Below are 12,264 nucleotides of genomic sequence, written 5' to 3'. Positions count from 1 at the left end.
CTGCTGATGCTGGGACTCTTTGTTCAGGGTGAGCAATATTGAACCATTTAAACTTGGGATTTTTGGTTATATTTTTAATTTTATTTGGTGATATTTTAGACTTTTCACAATACAACTCTCTTCAAAACCGTGTCATTATTGTCTATACAAATATGCCATAATATCACAGAGGATTTGTCAATATTAATGTGCATTGACCTACATTTCTTTGTTTTTCTTTTCAGAATCAATGGCAGATATAGTTGTGACTCAGTCTCCATCAGCTCAGACTGTTCAGCAGGGAGACACTGTCTCTATCAGCTGTACAGTCAGTCAGAGTGTTTACTACTCCTCAACATATGGCCACTTCCTCCACTGGTACCTGCAGAAACCTGGTCAGGCTCCTAAACTTCTGATTGGGTATGCCACAACACGCCAGTCTGGGATTCCTGATCGTTTCAGTGGGAGTGGATCTGGAACTCAGTTTACACTGAAAATCACTGGAGTCCAGGCTGAAGATGCAGGAGAGTATTACTGTCTGAGTGACCACAACATCAACAGTAAAAGTGTATTCACACAGTGATACAGAGCCGTACAAAAACCTCCCTCAGTCAGACTGCACAGAGACTGCACTGCTGCAGCTGGGACCTACTGCAGGTGCTGAGGGGGGAGGCACTGATCTGTAACACTGAGCGGCTCTACTCTAAAACATTGAGTTTTGTTGAGCAATAAGGACTAACATTTTTATTGAATCAAATTTAATGCACTTTCTCTCAATGTTAAGGTTAGCACATAAACATCTTCCTCTTACTATCCATTTTCTTTGTTTGTTTAAAACTTCTCATTGAAAAAACACAACAGGAGAAATTTGGTTCAGAGTACATTCAGGAAGGAGGACTCTATCACAACTTTACAAGATGCAGACTGAAGAAAACACAAAAATAGTGAAGCAGCCCCACAATGGAGCTCAAAACTGGCCACAGCACCGACCAGAGGGAGGGTGTCAGTGGGCTGAGTTTGCCCTGCCACATCACACAAGAGCCTTTCTCATCTGCAGTCTGTCTGCAGTCTGCCTGTATTAGCTGAACAGAATGTACAGTCCTCCATCACAATGGCTCTTCATCTGAGTGAGTGAACTGCAGTGTGTGAGAGGCTGCAGGGAACATGAGCTTTATGGAGATGCAGGATATGATGAACATTACATGGGTCTGTAACTGTGATGTACCGAACTGAATTAGGACAACAGAACAAATCAGTGATGAAAATATGATGAAAAGGTTTCACTGCTGCACTGGAGAAAATATCACAGTAATCATAGTTGGAGTAGAAATTAGGCCCAGACTGCACTGCTGCAGCTGGGACCTACTGCAGGTGCTGAGGGGGGAGACACTGACCTGAGACACTGAGGAGCTCTGCTCTAAAACACTGAGCTTTGTTGTGTAATAATAACTCTCATATTCCTAAATTTAATACACTTTTTCTCCATAAAAATGTGGCTTTATTTTCAGCATACCCAAGACTTTGTTATGTAATTTAAAATAATTTAAAATTACTTTAATTCATAATTGTTCCCTGCGCATCAGGCATTTCTTGTTTTGAAGCTCTGGTCTGACCAAAGATACCAATTTCTAAATGAATTCATTGTAAATGAGTTGAAGACAAGAACCCAGCAGCAGTGAACAGCAAGCAGTCCAGAACAGTAGAGTCACTCAGTCCAGAACAGTGGAGTCACTCAGTCCAGAACAGTGGAGTCACTCAGTCCAGAACAGTGAGTCACTCAGTCCAGAACAGTGGAGTCACTCAGTCCTGACCTCTCGGTCCAGACCTCTCCCAGCACACTGTTACACACCCTGACCAGTCAGAGCATCACTGCTGCTTCTGATCTGATCCTCCAACAGCTTAATAAAAGAGCTGAATGAACAGCAGTGGCTGCTGGCTTCTCTGTGCGTCCAGCATTGATGGAGGAAAGGAAAGACAGATCAGGGACAAAATACAGATCAATCCTGGTTTAAACATGTTATAATTTTCAGTTGTTGAAATATAACTGTATTAAATATGGAGAAAGATGGTCTTCAGAATGAATTCAGGAAAAAAAAACCACAGTAAAAGAGTGTTTTACTTTTGATTAAATATATATGGAAAACTGCCACGAGAATGCAAAACATGTACATTTATTCAACTCATATTTTACACAATCTTACCACTTCAGCCCTTCTTGATCATGTACACAACTTCCTTTGCAGTCCAATGTCAGAAACCATTATATTTGTATCTGAATGTTTGAAAGAGTAAAAATAGCAGAGCATAGTGCACATGTCCCAGCCCTCTATAGACCCACTGCTGTTCACACATCAGAGCTCCTCCAACTGTGTGTGACAGGATTTGTATAGAGGAAGGGGCTTTGCATAGCTGTCCTGCCTCACTGCTCCACACACTTTAAGACCCCCAGTACTGATCAGTGACAACTATCCAGTCCTTTCACAGACACTGACACAGGCAGCATTATGATGATGTCAGTCTTTCCACTGCTGCTGATGCTGGGACTCTTTGTTCAGGGTGAGACAGATACTTTTTAACTTGGGTTCTTGCTTTATACAATAGAACTCTTTTCACAACAGTGCCATGATTGTATATTAAAATATGCAAGGATATAACAGTGTTGTTTTATATTACTATTATCCATTGACCTACATTTCCTTGTTTTCCTTTTCAGAATCAATGGCAGATATAGTAGTGACTCAGTCTCCATCAGCTCAGGCTGTTCAGCAGGGAGACACTGTCTCTATCAGCTGTACAGTCAGTCAGAGTGTTTACAGCAGCTCCAATCTCCACTTCCTCAACTGGTACCTGCAGAAACCTGGTCAGGCTCCTAAACTTCTGATTAAGTATGCAACAACACGTGAGTCTGGGATTCCTGATCGTTTCAGTGGGAGTGGATCTGGGACTCAGTTTACACTGAAAATCACTGGAGTCCAGGCTGAAGATGCAGGAGATTATTACTGTCAGAGTGTACATGAGATCAACAGTAAAGATGTGTTCACACAGTGATACAGAGCCGTACAAAAACCTCCCTCAGTCAGACTGCACAGAGACTGCACTGCTGCAGCTGGGACCTCCTGCAGGTGCTGAGGGGGGAGCACTGACCCGAGACACTGAGGGGCCCTGCTCTAAAACACTGAACTACTTTGTGCAATAATAACTTTCTTTTAATTTTTTTCAATTTTTTCTAAAGTTCTCAAACTTAATACACTTTCTCTATGTTAATGTTAATGTCAGCACATCCAAACCTTTCTCTTAAAATCTCTTGTTATTTTATAAGCAAAAACATTTCATTGAAGAACATGCCTCAGCTAAAGGAATTGGTCAGAATCAGTTCTCTTTTCTGAAACAAAAACAGGAACGAGAACTCTATTATCACTCTGTAAGCACAAGGAAAAGATGCACTGACTGAAGAAAAGATTATTTCAAATTGTAAATTACAGTCACCGTAGCAGAGTCTTAGACTCTACACACGTGAAATATGCTGAATGGAATGTTTGCACATATTAGAGGTTTGGCCAGGGCTAAATCATTATTTTGTTAGTTGATCAATGATACAGTAATATTGATGAGGAGATCCTGAGGCATTCTGGGATACTCCATTCCCTGTAATTGCACGGCATGTGAGACGGGTGCGTGGGGGTTGGACCCAAAATGCACGACTCAGAAACAATAGTAAAATAAAGTCCCGTTAGGGCTTTATTCGGGACGAGTCCCAGGAGCGTAGTCAACACAAGCAAAGTCCATACACGAAGATCCAGCCAAACAAATACAAAACAAACAAAAAGCACGGTGCCGAGGGAAGAGGCAATCTCGTAGTCGGTAGGCGTGCAGGGAGGTCCGGTAGCAGGAGAGCTGTCAGCGGGGCAGATGAACAGGCGGACGGCAGGCAGAGGCGTAGTCGTGGGCGAAGCGGGAGTCGAAACCATGAAACAATCAGCGGGGCAAAAGTACAAAAACGGTAGGCGGGGACGTAGTCAAGAAACAAACGAAGGTCACAAAACAGAAATCAATAATCGATGGTCGGTAAACAGGCGTGGATCGTAACGTGTAATCAAACAGTAAATAATGCTCAAGAGTTGCGTGGTAAACAGAGGCAGACAATTTCGCAGTGAACAGTTGCGCGACTGGGCTATAAATGCAGGTGTAGACAGGTGTAGACAATTAGTTAGAGCGTAGCAAGGAAATGGAAAACAGGTGCGATGGATGACAAGTTTAACAAGGAGATTAGTAATCGTTAGTAATAAACCTATCCTGCCCTAGCATTAGTAAATTAGTAAATGACATGCACGAGAAACGTAAGGTAACATGAACACATGATTAGTCTTGTTAGTTTCTACCCAATCCTGATCTAGCGTTAGTAGTTTTAGTAAATAGACAAATAGAAACACTAGGGGAGTGAAGGACAGAACGAGAGAGAGAGAGAGAGAGAGAGAGAAAAGGCGGAACGCAAGGTTTGCGGAAAAACATGTAAAAGTGTATGCATAACAACGACCAGTTAACGTAACAATAAACATGCATCGAAACAGAACACAAAGCGAAACTAAGACGATAATCACTCAACATAACCAGGTAATATAATCGTAACGAAACATAACTAGACATGACGAGAAAATAAATCGTAACAAGAAATAAACTAACAACATGACGAACCTAGACTAACATAATACATGATAAGACACTACGTGACTAAGACAACATGAATAAACATAAAACATGGCGAGACAGACCTGAAACGTGACAGCATGTTTGGAATGAATGCAAACAATCGATGAGATAAAACCTCTTTGAGATATTAGAGAGATCATTCAGAAAGGTCATCAGAGTTCAGGACCTGAGATTTGAGGGGTGGGGGGGCACGTTGGTTACTGGTTGCAGAGAAGTGTCTCAGTTCAGCAATGAGTCATGTGTATCAGCGTAAGTGCAGCTGAGGCCAGCTCTGATCTCCAGTGACATAGAACACAGGGAGGGAGGAACGCTCTCCCACCCCAACAGTGTTCTTCCTGCTCTCTCCCAAACTCACATTCAGCTCCATGAGCTCCACTAACCTCACTTTCACCCTCGTTCATGGAAAAACACTGATACACCAAAAGATATTTCTTTGTAGATATTTCTTTGTTCTTTGTTAGAGTCATGATTTAGGGGGCACTTTCATAGTTCTTGAAGACTAATTTCAGTACACTTTTGAATACATAATGCTGGATCAAGTCTGTGCTTCCTCCTGAACATTCCAGAATTCAGTGCTGTTTGACTGCAGAGGAACCACTATGGGTTCTCCTTCCAGAGCTCTTTCTCAATACACCACACGAGCTGACATTACACTCTCCAACCACCAGAGGGAGACAGAGTGCTACTGTTGCTCCTGATGTAAAAGCCCTACAGCATCATCAGAGAGAGGAAGCTACAGTCTGGTGTTAAACTCAGACCAGGCCAGTGCTGACTGTTTGAAGCAGCCCCACAAGGGAGTGCAGAATTGGCCACAGAACCAATCAGTGGGAGGGTGTCAATCAGCTCAGTTTGCCCTGTCTTATCACACAAGAGCCTTTCTCATCTGCAGTCTGTCTGCAGTCTGCCTGTATTAGCTGAACAGGATGTACAGTCCTCCATCACAATGGCTGTACATCTAAGTGAGTGAACTGCAGTGTGTGAGAAGAAGAGGCTGCAGGGAACATGAGCTTTATGGAGATGCAGCTTCTCTGTGCTCTCACAGTTATGGAGGATATGATGAACATTACATGGGTCTGTAACTGTCATGTACCAAACAAAATTAGGACAACAGAAAAATCAGTGATGAAAATATGATGCAAAGGTTTCACTGCTGCACTGGAGAAAATATCACAGTAATCATAGTTGAAGTAGAAATTAGGCCAGTATTCCCTCTGTTAACACAAGGCTTCTCATTCTAGTCATCTGAAAACTACAGTGTCTAATGGACCCGCTAATTGTGGCATGAGAAAAAAGTCACCATTGAGTTTTAATTCACTTTCATTTCACATGGATAAACTGAGGTTGAATCATTCCCTGTGTCCACGTGATATCACTGACTTTTTCATTTCTGATTCTGGAACTTCCTTCAGAAAGCACAATTTATGAAACACAAGTTTTAAAGAATCTCAGCCCAGTATGAAGGTACCTGTGACCACTTAGACATACTGTACATACAAGTGCAATATCATTTCAGAAAATGTTCTGTTAGTGCACACACTGTTAGGGAAAAACAGCAGTAAAGAGAGCATTGCTTGTCGTCTCGTAAAATCATATTTTTTATCTTTCAAGTAGAAATAGTAGCTTATTTTCACCATTTGCTGAACAAGTGAAATTGTCTTACCCTTTTGGCAAATGTTAAATTGAGTGAACCAGTCTGACCTCAATGGCATATTTTTGTCTTATTTAGCAAAAAAATCATAAATTTAGGATTAAAATCAGATTTTTACGACTACAACACTTGTATACAGTATACATGTATCACAGCCCTCTATAGACCCACTGCTGTTCACACATCAGAGCTCCTCTAACTGTGTGTGACAGGATTTGTATAGAGGAAGGGGCTTTGCATACCTGTCCTGCCTCACTGCTCCACACACTTTAAGACCCCCAGTACTGATCAGTGACTGTCCAGTCCTTTCACAGACACTGACACAGGCAGCATTATGATGATGTCAAACATTCTACTGCTGGTGATATTGGGACTCTTTGTACAGGGTGAGACAGATACGATTTAGTTTGGGATTTTGTTGACATGAATTTTATTTGCTTGCTTTTTACAATACAACTCTGTCACAACAGTGCCATGATTGTATATTCAAATATGTCAGAATTTAACTGTGTTATTTTATAATACTATTATCCATTGACCTACATTTCCTTGTTTTCCTTTTCAGAATCAATGGCAGATATAGTTGTGACTCAGTCTCCATCAGCTCAGGCTATTCAGCAGGAAGGAACTGTCTCTATCGGCTGTACAGTCAGTCAGAGTGTTTACCACCATTCAAGCTATGGCCACCTTCTCAACTGGTACCTGCAGAAACCTGGTCAGGCTCCTAAACTTCTGATTAAGTATGCCACAACACGCGAGTCTGGGATTCCTGATCGTTTCAGTGGGAGTGGATCTGGGACTCAGTTTACACTGAAAATCACTGGAGTCCAGGCTGAAGATGCAGGAGATTATTACTGTCAGAGTTACCACTACATCAACAGTAAACGTGTGTTCACACAGTGATACACAGCCGTACATAAACCTCCCTCAGTCAGACTGCACAGAGACTGCACTGCTGCAGCTGGGACCTACTGCAGGTGCTGAGGGGGGAGGCACTGACCCGAGACACTGAGGGCCTCTGCTCTAAAACACTGAACTACATTGTGCAATAATAACTCACATATTCTCAAATTTAATGCACTTTATCTCAATGTAAATGACAATCTTCTTCTAAGGGTCAATTTTTTTAGTATGTTTAAAACGTCTCATTTAAAAAACAAAAAAACACTTGAGACATGATGAGAAATTTGGCTCATTTTCTCTAAAACAGAGTACATATTTTGATGATGATTTTTGTGCATACTCTATTAGAGATTTCAACAGGGTTAAATCATAATTTGATACAAAACAGGTTTTTTCATGTTGGTCATGGTTACCTTAAATTTGACGAGGGGATCCTGTACGTTTCCTGGATAATATATTTACTAAAACATTTTTTTAACTATTTTGTCATTTCGCACACGCTTTTAATCCAAAGCTATTTACAAGTGCGTAGGTTCTTCCACAGGTTAAAAGCATCAAATCCAGAACTCGTAAAAGACGCAGCAAGGGCTGTTCTCAACAAATAGATAACAGTCATCGTAAGTGCAATTTTCTTTTTCTTCTTTTTAAAAATATATATTTTTATTATTTGTATACATTCCCAGAATCTTAAATAGGAATGAGCTGACATCTAGAGACCATTCAAAGATTACTGAGGTGATTCAGAGAAGTCAGAGTGCAGAGAAAACTTGTATTTCAGCAATGAGTCCTGCATTTGTTCAGTGATGCAAGTGCAGCTCACCCCAGATATAATTTCCCCTGACAGAGACCGCAGTGAGGGAGGAATGTTCTCCATACTCTGACAGAGACCACAGGGAGGGTGGAATGTTCTCCACACTCTGACAGAGACCACAGGGAGGGAGGAATGTTCTCCACACTCTGACAGAGACCACAGGGAGGGAGGAATGTTCTCCACACTCTGACAGAGACCACAGGGAGGGAGGAATGTTCTCCACACTCTGACACTGTTCCTCTTACTCTTTCCCAAACTCCATATTCACATACATGTTCTCCAGAAACTTCATTTTCATCCTGGCCTGTGTAAAAGCATTGACACGTCAAAGGGTATTTATGTCTGTCCTTTTCTTAGAGGTAGGTGTGAGTAAAATTCATTGTTTTTAAGCTGTCATCATGATTTGAGGCATTTATATGGTTATTACAAATATATTTCAGGACAATCTTTGATAAATGCGCCCTACCTCATTAAATCAGTGTTGTTTGGGTCGTGCTTCCAGAACACTCAATCCATACATCACATAAGCTGCAATTACACACACCAACCACAGGAGGAGCCAGAGTGCTACTGTTGCTCCAACTGTAAAAGTACTACAGCAGGGGTTCTCAACCCAACACCCCTACTTGAGGCAATCTACTTGAACAGCGTCCAATGCAACATTATTTAGCAATGAGACAAAATTAATCAACTGAACAAACTAGCAACTACAAAAATTAACAAATACAGCACATCCAAAGGAAGTTAACAGCAAACCTACTGTGAAAATGTAGTCTAAATGTAAAAAAAAAAAAAAAAAAAAAAAAAAAAAAAAAAAGCTAATTGAACTATTGGCTACATTACCTTTAATGTTATGAGATATGTATTTTTCATGTTCAGAAGTGGTGGCTGCTACACCTCTAACTCTCTTCCATCTTTATACAGCTCTGTGGTGCTGTTCTACGAGGGTCTTGTCCCAGTACAAAACAGAACATCCTACAGGCTAAAAACCATGAACATTGTCTTGTGCTATCATCAGTAGCAGTACTGATAAATTAAATCACATTTAATGTAATGTGATGTAAAAACACCCCCTATAATCGTCCAAACGCCGACCTATCACCCATGGTGCTTCCAGCGCCCCATTGCAATGTCAGAACGGCCCCTGGGGGGTGGTACCACCCTCATTGAGAGACTGTGCACTACAGTATAATACCAGAGAGGAAACCACAGCCTGCTATTAAATCAGACCTGGCCAGTGCTGACTGTTTGAAGCAGCCCCACAAGGGAGCTCAAAACTGGCCACAGCACTGACCAGAGGGAGGGTGTCAGTGGGCTCAGTTTCCCCAACTCATCACAGTAGAATCCTAAATTAGGACTAAATTTAGTTTGGTCCTAATTTAGTTTGGTAGAATAAATCAGTGATGAAAATATGCTGAAAAAGTTTGACTGCTGCACTGGAGAAAATATCAGAGTAACCCAAGAGATGAAGTAGAAAAATACAATGTCTAATGTGATGGAAGGACCTGCTCATAATGTGAAAACACTCACCGTTATATTGCTCTACTTTACATTATTTCATATGGATATCCTGTGTGTGAATCATTACCTGCGCATATGTGATATCCAAGGTAGGTTCTGTGATATCTGTATGCTAACGTTAACGTATTTTCGTTGGATTGTGACGTGATTGCCTGGATGGATGGGAGCCCAAAAACCAGTCTCTGCGTATAAGGGTGGGGTTGAGCGCCCGTTGCCTTCTGGGTAACACAGGCTGGAGATTCAAGCTAAACATGTCCAGTGCTTTTGCTTGAATCTCCAGCTTGTGTTAGCATACAGATATCAGGGAACCTACCTTGGCTAGCCTGAGCGATATGGCGGACAGCTCTGACTTGGCAGACTTAGAGAACGATTGTGATGAAGAAATACAACCTTACAGTTTTGAATCGGAATTTAGAGAGGAAGAATTGCATGAGCGAGAGAGACAGACAACGGAGGACACAGAGTTTGCATCACAGCCAATAATAACTTTGAACCTTTGTTACATCCTGCAGTACTCATAGACTTCTTCAGCAGCAATAGGAAAATTAATTGGAAGAAACATCCACAACCAAGATTTTGATGCAGCTTGTTAGCTAGATATTTTCTTTATTTATGATTGTGGATACTTCTTCCAATGAATCCTTGGAGATTCACGCCAAACTGACACTGGACACATTTGCCCTTAGAAGTTTTCCCATTTATTTATGAAATGGTTACACTGACGGTGATTTTTAAAAAGGCCTACATACATAATTTAAGCATTTAATCAAAATAAGCTTGACTGAAAAAAGCGTGACAGTGCTCCTTTAAGAAAAGACATAACATTACAATAAGCCATAAGTCAACCAACAGCTACAGAAATTATTTGAGTTGTGTTAGCAGGGTTGTCTGTAAGAATTGCCATTCAGATGATGTCATTTGGGGTCCTGCTTGGTGATTTCCTGGAAGCTTAGTCATTCGGAGGATGTCACTTGGGGTCCATAGTGCTGATCAGCTGGTATTTGGGGCTCTCCATGGTGATTGGTTGACAGTGTAGCCATTCACCCCCACCCATGGACTGGAGTACTACAGTCTACCTGCAGTTGGAAGCGTTTTGTACAGATCTGGCCAGTGTGCCCCATCCTGAGTTTGTTACAGCAATGGGATGAGCCCAAATACAGAGAGGATGAAAAAACATATACAGGTCTGAAACTATCATCTGTAGATGGTGATAGATTATGCCCCCTTCAGGTAACAGCACATTACATGACATGACATTACATTACATTACTTAACCAGACACATGACATGACATTACATTACTTAAGCGGACACATGACATAACATTACATTACATTACATTACTTAACCAGACACATTACATGACATAACATTAAACTACACTACATTACACTACATTATTAGCATTTGGCAGACACTCTTATCAAGCACAACACAATAGAACAATAAACACTTATGTAGTGACAATCAACAGCTCACATAGCCAAACAGACGAGCACAAATATCATCCTAGCAAACTAGCTATAAGACAAGTAATGGCACACAATTGAGAACAGAAACAACTACAGAGAGGTAGAGTGGGGTTGGGAGAGTTGCAGGTTGAAGAGGTGTGTCTTCAGTGTGGGGGTTTTCAAGACCAGGCTTGATATAGTGTTAGATGCTATTAAGCTTTTAGGCAAACTAGGCAGTAGGTACACTGAGGGGTAGGAAAAGGTGAGCATTGCTGGGCTAAATGGCCTGTTCTCGCCATTACCTTATGTTCTGTTATAATGTGTTATGTTATGTTAACTTTATGCACCGGGAGCTAACTAAGCTAGCCCCAAGGTGGCCTCTCTTTCTGTTTTTGGTTTTCTTCCAGCTGCAGCCGGAGCGGCCGGTGTATGTGGCCCAGCCTGAAGGACATCAGTAGGAGTGGATCAACGGAACAACCTGCGTGCCTTTCCTGTGGGCGACGCCTGGAGGGAGCCCCTAGAAGAGGAGGAAGCCGAACCGGAACCGGAACCAGGACAGCGGACCGCCACTGGCTTGGTGAGAGCTCTTCCCTTGATTGGTCATTGAGAGCACGCACGGGGATGTGGACCAGGGTAATTGGTCTGCTCAGCTCCGCCCGGTTGATTAACTGGTTTCCTTTGACACAGGGAAAGGGACAAAAGAGCGGTGTTTGTGAGAGTTGGTGTTCAGGCAGCCAGGAAGTAAACAGGCTCTGATCCACATTATTCTAAAAAGGTTTGGACGTTTTTTTCCCCCCTTTTGTTTTTGTTGGCCGTAACCTTTCTTTCGTTTGTGCTTGGGGGGAAATGGATTTGTTTGAGGTGTGATGGAGAGTGCGGCAGTGGGGCGGCAGACCTGGGACCGTGTCACTGGCCGAGTGAAGAGGGGCGGTGGTGACGGCTGTGGAATGGTGAGATGGAAGAGAAGGCAGCTGGAGTGAACCGGCGAGCCCCGGGCTGGGCAGGAGGTGAGCGGGAGTGGAGCCCCAGTGGTGTGAGGAACGTGCACCGCCATCAAACGCAAGCGCCAGTGTGTCCCGTTCTGTCCAGTCCACAGTGGGGTAATTGGTGCTGTGCCTTCTCCTCTCCATAGTGCGGCCCCGTTCCCCTGACCGGAGGATACTGCAATCCGGGAAACCCACAGTGTTCGGCCGCGGTGGTTCCAGACGGCAGGAATGAGGAGCAGTCCTTTTTGGTTTTGTTTT

This window comes from Conger conger, chromosome 16 (genome assembly GCF_963514075.1).
Source record: "Conger conger chromosome 16, fConCon1.1, whole genome shotgun sequence".
NCBI classification, from domain to species: Eukaryota; Metazoa; Chordata; class Actinopteri; order Anguilliformes; family Congridae; genus Conger; species Conger conger.
The sequence above is the reverse complement of the archived record's forward strand: the minus strand, read 5'-3'. Positions refer to the sequence as shown.